The 7,160-nt window shown below is 51.2% G+C and overlaps 1 protein-coding gene across 3 annotated transcripts in view; it reads right to left on the reverse strand.

Moving 5' to 3' along the window:
* PTER (phosphotriesterase related) overlaps positions 1 to 4,009 on the reverse strand; it is a 37,565-nt gene extending 33,556 nt beyond the window's left edge. Inside the window, exon 1 of one of the 3 annotated variants that reach the window (XM_039525365.1) lies at positions 3,911 to 4,009. The gene's annotated coding sequence lies outside the window, so the exon portion shown is untranslated. Of the gene's footprint in view, positions 1 to 3,145; positions 3,659 to 3,910 lie in introns of those variants that run through there. The other 2 variants (XM_039525364.1, XM_039525366.1) reach the window with 2 other exon arrangements.
* Positions 4,010 to 7,160: the final 3,151 nt, after the last annotated feature.

Genomic DNA, 7,160 nt, shown 5'->3' on the forward strand with positions numbered 1-7,160 from the left:
CCAGCTGCCACCCCTCCCCCGGCGTGTCGTCTCCCCCCCCCCCCCACTGCGTCCCTACCTGACAGTAGAGCGGCTACCGGCAGAAATGCTGTCTGCTGCCCCAGGGTCCTAGTGCCTGCCATCCACAAATGGCAAGGCAGGTTGCCATCACCCTGCCCTTCTACCGTAGCCCTGAGCCTCTACAATGCCCCAAACCCTCAGCCCCAGCCACAGCATGCAACCCCCTACGCCTCCTCCCCCTTCCCACACACCCCTCACCCCTAGCCCAGAGGCTGCACCCAAACTCCGTCCCAAAGCCTACACCCCTTACCCCTTCCTGCACACCCACCTGTAACCGTCCTCCTCCCAGAGACCGCTGTAGGAACAGTAGCCTATCATTCCTGGAGTCTAGAAGCGGTCTCTACATCACTGCACACCCTACCCACCACAGTCCGCATCCCTGTTTCAACCCTTTAACGCGAAATCATTATTAAAGAAAAGGTTTTTAAATAACAATGCTCCATTAACTTTATTTTTACACGTGTGTTGGAAGGGGGTGAACGGGGTATGAAACTGCAGAGGAGAGTCAGCAGTAAATGGGTAAAGAAACAGGGGCAGGTTCAGCTTCTCTGTAAAACAACTGGACAGTCATAGGTTACGCTGCTCTCTGAGGAACCTAGCTTTCAAAGCCTCCCGGATGCACAGCGCTTCCCGCTGGGCTCTTCTAATGGCACGGGTGTCTGGCTGAGTGTAATCTGCAGCCAGGCGATTTGCCTCAACCTCCCATCCCGCCAAAAAGGTCTCCCCCTTGCTCTCACAGAGATTGTGGAGCACACAGCAAGCTGCAATAACAATGGGGATATTGTTTTCGCTGAGATCTGAGCGAGTCAGTAAGCTCTGCCATCTCCCCTTGAGACGTCCGAAAGCACACTCCACCACCATTCTGCACTTGCTCAGCCGGTAGTTGAAGAGTTCCTTCTCACTGTCCAAGGCGCCTGTATAGGGCTTCATGAGCCAAGGCATTAGCGGGTAGGCTGGGTCCCCGAGGATCACTGTAGGCATCTGCACATCCCCAACAGTTATTTTTTGGTCCGGGAAGAAACTACCTGCCTGTAGGCGTTTAAACAGACCAGAGTTCCTGAACACACGTGCGTCATGAACCTTGCCCGGCCACCCGACGTTGATGTTGGTAAAGCGTCCCCTATGGTCCACCAGTGCTTGCAGCACCATTGAAAAGTAGCCCTTTCGGTTAATGTACTGGCTGGCCTGGTGGTCCGGTCCCAGGATAGGGATGTGAGTCCCATCTATAGCCCCACCGCAGTTTGGGAATCCCATCGCGGCGAAGCCAGCTATGACGACCTGGACATTTCCCAGGGTCACTACCTTCGAGAGCAGGAGTTCAACGATTGCGTTGGCTACTTGTATCACAGCAACCCCCACGGTAGATTTGCCCACGCCAAAGTGGTTTGCTACTGACCGGTAGCTGTCTGGCGTGGCAAGTTTCCAGAGGGCTATGGCCACTCGCTTCTGCACAGTCAGGGCTGCTCGCATCCGGGTGTCCTGGCGCTTCAGGGCAGGGGACAGCAAGTCACACAGTTCAAGGAAAGTGCCCTTACGCATCATGAAGTTTCGCAGCCACTGTGATTCATCCCAGACCTGCAGCACTATGCGGTCCCACCAGTCCGTGCTTGTTTCCCGGGCCCAGAATCGCCATCCCATAGCATGAACATGATCCAGTGCCACCATGATCTCCACGGCGCGGCGTACCCTGCTTTCTGAGAGGTCTGTGCCACTCTGAGACTTCATGTCCTCACCGCGCTGCCGGAGCCTCCTCACCCGATTTCTCAGCATCTGACTGTTGAAGAGGTGTACGATAAGGTGCGAGGAGTTGACAACGGCCATAAGTGCAGCGATGATCGCAGCGGGCTCCATGATCGCAGTGGAGAGCTGTGGCGTCCGCGCTGTCACTTATAACAGGAAAAGTGCACGAACTGATTTCCCGGCGGGAGTGACGGTTGAATGCTGACAGTTACCAAGGACCGCCCTCGACACAGTTTTCCCCCCAGCAGGCACTGGGGGCTATACCCAGAATTCCAATTGGCAGCGGGGAGCACGGGGACTGTGGGATAGCTTCCCACAGTGCACCGCTTCCAAAGTCGACGCTTGCCCCGTTACTGTGGACTCACACAGTCGAATTAGTGTATTTAGTGCGGATACACAAATTCGACTTCGTAAGGTCGATTCCACAAATTCGACTTAAGTTGATTCGAAATAGTCTTGTAGTGTAGACATACCCTTAGTTAGCCCTAATAAGAGGAAGAACACTACTTCCCATAACACCTAAGGCTTCCTTTAAGAGCTTGCATTCATGTACCAACTAGGCCCAGCCCTCCTTACCTGAGCTCCCCACTGAGACGGCTATGTTGCTAGCCATGCATGTCAATAAGGGTTGCACATTACAATGTGGCCATTACTCATCACCTCCACTGCAGATTCCTTAGACTCTGAAGAACTGTCTTCTGCTTCCAAAGTAACCTTCTATAGGAAAGTTGGGAGATGCCCTCACCACTGTGGGAAGCTGGGAGCTACCAGATGCTACACTATCCATTAATGGTCTAGACACACTCTATCGCAATATTGAGATTTTTTTTTTTAAATTCCAGGCTATTTAATAGGACCCACAGAGCTTTCACCTCTGCTCCTTGGCTTGCCATCTCCACATGGGAGGCACAGCAGGAATAATAATCCAGATTGTTGTATGCTGACTGTAATTTAACTGCTCTGGGGTTCTAGACTTAAACCCCTCATAGCATAACGGCCTTGCAAACCTGATGACAGCATTGACCATTAGCAGTGGTGACTTGCCCAGGTTATCAACCAGACTACTGCTCGACCTGGAACTCTAGGTTGTAAAAACTATCTATCTGCCTCTCTGTGCCAAAGCTGAATCACTACTAGAGAAGGGGCATTCCTTCCTGATGCTTGGCTGGCCAGTGCTGCATGAGTAGCAAAGTGTCAAAACCCTAAGGACAGTGAGTCACTTTGATCACACAGTGCAGCAATTCCCTCCTATTGGTTTGAGAATAATTCAACCACTGTTTCTCATTCGGTCACAAAACTGCTACCACCCCATTGTCATTGATTTCCTGGGCAGAGGGGTACTCACATATGCCAGCTCCCAGGTTGCAGTTAATACCCTTTTCAGTTCCTCAAACACCTATGTATTCCACTCTCCAACAGAGCTGGGTTTCTCCTGGCCAATTAGTTTTGGTTTGTGTGTTTGGCTTCTACTGCTCCAATCATTTCCAATCCTTCTGTGTACTCCCACTATTTCCCTTAAATGGTCTGTCTCTTAACACGGGAAAGTCCAACTGGCACACGCCTTCTTATGCCAGAAGAGGTATTTCCCGTTAGCCTGCCAGACGTGCCCAGTCCTTCTGTGTCCTCCTTAGCTTCCTCCCCGCAGTTAGAGCGATGGGTGCCACCACTACAGCGTTCCGAAGCGTGATACTGAAACCCACACGCAGCAATACACTTCATGCAGGGAGGCGTTACTCTGCAGGCCGTGCTCCAGGCACAGGAGTGGGATCAAACTCCTGATTGCTAAACTGACTCGCTGTGTGGGGCGGGACAAGCGGGCTAATTTACTGCCTCGCTCACACCATTTGTGGGGCAAAAAACTTACAAAACCAAACCCGACCTCAGCCAGGTTCCGACTGGGCGCCCAATGCCCGACACCGGAACCACCCGGGTCCGGGCCGCAGCACCGGCGGCCGAAGCTGTCCCGGGCCGCCCCCGAGCTGGCTGCGGGCGGCTGGCCCCCGCGGGCGGGCGGGCACGGCCACAGCTCCCGGGCCGGGACTTTGTGCGGGCCCGTGTAGCGTGGGCGCCCCGCTCCCTGGGGGGCGCTTCACCCTCCGCCGCCGCTTACCTCCGCGCAGCCTCCGGCGCCAGCCCGCCCGGCCGCCTTCCGTTCCGTTCCGTTCCCCCTGCCCGGCCCGGCCCGGGGCGTGGCTTCCCCCTCCGCGCACCCGCCCCTCGGCTGGGGGCCCCGGCAGGGGCGGCTGCTGGCGGTGCTTGGAGGCCGCCAAGGCCGGGCGTCCCTCACCGCCCGCAGCCAGCCACGGGCTCCCTCCCTGCCCCCTGCAGGGTGCTCGCACTTCATGCGGCCCGGGCTCGTGGAGAGCCCGCTGCACTGGGCGCCCTGCGCCCTGTAATGGCACTGTGCCCCCAGGCTCATGTGCCTGCTGGCTGGGCCCTGTGGGGGGGGGGGTGACGTTGTGTCTCTGCCTCTTCCTGGTGTGTCACCCACAGTCCCGTATGGTGCTACCAGCCTTGTGACAATGGGTTGCAGCGCCTTGCACGGGAATCGTTGACGTGTAGGTCTGGCAGGCATCACTCACTCATGCCCGTCACCCCAATGGGGGTATGGGCCGCAAGTTATATGGGCCCGTGGTGCCCGTGCTCCACCTATATTTAGGAACGTGGGCCTGGCTCCACCAATGTTTGGGCTTACCATGCTTTGGGGGCCCCACACTTCAGGGGAACACAGGTCCAAGGCAGCCTGGCCCTAGTCCGCCCTGCTCCACTACACCTTGGTAGCTCCTGGCGTTGATTGGGGGAGAGGGTGAAAGACGAAAAGAGGCAGGGCGGGAGCTTGGAGGAAGGGCTGGAATGGGGGCAGGGAGGGGGAGTAGCAGGGGTGGGCTGGGGCCAGGTTGCTCGCTGCTGCCGGAGCCAGGCCCTCAACTAAGCCCCCAGGCTGCCCTGGACCCTGCGTCCCCCTGAATCACAGGGTCTCCCAAAGCGCGGGGCCTGGGGCAGTTGCACCGGTCCGTCCTATGGACAGGACGGTTCTGCTTGGGCCCGTTCTGGGCACCACCAAAAATGATACAAACATGGCACCCATGCTGGCCAGGACCTCCAGAGGTCTTCTAGTCCCATCCCCTGCACTCAAGGCAGGACTATGTAATAACTAAACCCTTTCTGGCAAGTGTTTGTCTTAAAAACTTTCAGTGAGGGAGATGCCACAACCTGCCTCTGTAATTTGTTCCAGTGCTTAACTACTCTGACAGGAAGTTTTTTTTCTAATCTGCAGCCTAAACCTCCCTTGCAATTTAAGCCCATTGCTTCTTGTCCTAGCTTCAGAGATTACTTAAAACAATTTTTCTCCCTCCTCCGTGTAAGAACCTTTTATGTACTTGAAAACTGTTATCATGTCCCCCCTTAGTCTTCTCTTTTCCAGACTAAACAGACGCAATTTTTTCAATCTTTCCTCATAGGTCATGTTTTCTAGACCTTTAACGGTTTTTGTTGCTCTCCTTTGGAAGGCAGGCCGCAGGAGGGACCTTCCAGACAAATGACCTATTGAAGTCCATTCCAGTCCTACATCTCTGTGATTCTATGATATGGCCTTGCTTCATAGATAATTTTCCTTAATTTTCACCTTTTCTGAAAGGTAATGAAGAAGCAAGTATATGGGGGAGGGAAAGCCCAGAAGGGGATGTTTTAAGGACATGGCTGGGAACAAGAGCTGGGCAGAGTTAGTAGATAAAAAGAAAGGCTAGTTGTTGAATGATCTTTGAGAAAAAATACAGAGAGTAAGGCTGGCGCATAGTATCAGGAAGTAGCCATGTTAGTCTGTAGCCACAAAAACAACAAGGAGTCCGGTGGCACCTTAAAAACTAACATTTATTTGGGCATAAGCTTTTGTGGCTAAAAAACCTCACTTCTGCAGATGCCTGGAGTGAAAGTTACAGATGCAGGCATTATATAATGACACATGAAGAGAAGGGAGTTACCTCCCAAGTAAAGAACCAGTGTTGACAGGACCAATTCGATCAGGGTGGATGTAGACCACTCCCAATAATAGATGAGGAGGTGTCAATTCCAGGAGAGGCAAAGCTGCTTTTGTAATGAGCCTGCCACTCCCAGTCCCCATTCAAGCCCAAATTAATGGTGTTAAATTTGCAAATGAATTTTAGTTCTGCTGTTTTTCTTTGAAGTTAGTAATGTCTGTAGTGAATATAGACTGCTGCAGATGAGGGAAAATCAGGAGGGCTTCCTTTTCACTGGCTGCCAACCACACACAGATAACATGGAGTTATGGTAAAATGGTCAAAAATACAAATACATTGGTAAAGGTGGGCTTCTTGAATGATTTCTACTCTCAATGTCACTTGTTTTGATTTCCTGCAAGTATGAAATCCAGAGAGTAATAGTTCTACAAAGATTAAGTGAAAACCTGAAAGCCTAGCATTTATAGTGCTTTGTATTTTAACATGTTCATATTGCTAGGCAATCGGTGTGGGAGAAATTATGTATGAGAACCATGTTAAAAATAGTCATGCAGTGCTTGATGAGACTCTTTTCATTTATCATTGGCCATATTAAACCCGTTTTGAAGATTTGTGATGAATTTCACATAAGACCTGCACATCCACGCACCTTTGGCATTTTAGAATTATAAAGGCAGTATCAACACTTTTGTAGATTCAAAGTAAAACTTCATAAGAGCTGTATTTAAAAGCAGTCTTCACTATGTCCACAGCAAACTATTATGCTGTAGTATTATTTTTATTTCCTTGTCTGCCGCAAAACGGTACTTGTAATCCTAAAACCATAGGGCTAGTTCATCCAAAGCAATGTTTAGTAAATAAATGGGGAAAACAACTCAGTATCCAGCACTGTCTATACTTGTAATTCTGTATTCACAATTTAGATGGTGTACAGCTTTCTGTAATGCTGTTGACTTTTGTTTCCTCTCCCCAGTCCGGCAATCAGGCTATTAAAAATATTTGATTAGTTGCCAAATGTTATGCCACTTAAAACCAAATTCCAAAGAATTTTGAAGCATCAAAAAATCGGGTATGTGGTAAACCAACAGCCTGTGATAGCATGAGTTAAAGTTGTAACATGAACAAAAGATTTTGCATGAGCTCCCTGTTTTAAAAAAAGACAAACTTATTTTTTTCATTTTTGGCGTAACTTTTAGAAACTCTGAGCTGAAGAAAATCTGGTAAGGCTAAAATCCTCAAAGGGCTAAATGAGGCTCCCCTCCCCCACTCCTTATCAATCCCCTATTGGTGCAGAAGGCATCCTCCTGTTGAAGCCAGTGTGCAGGATAAGGTCCTCATTGTATTCAGGGCGCTGTTGTACCAGGTACATTATATAATCAGATG

This window comes from Mauremys reevesii, linkage group 2 (assembly GCF_016161935.1).
Source record: "Mauremys reevesii isolate NIE-2019 linkage group 2, ASM1616193v1, whole genome shotgun sequence".
In the NCBI taxonomy this organism is placed as follows: Eukaryota; Metazoa; Chordata; order Testudines; family Geoemydidae; genus Mauremys; species Mauremys reevesii.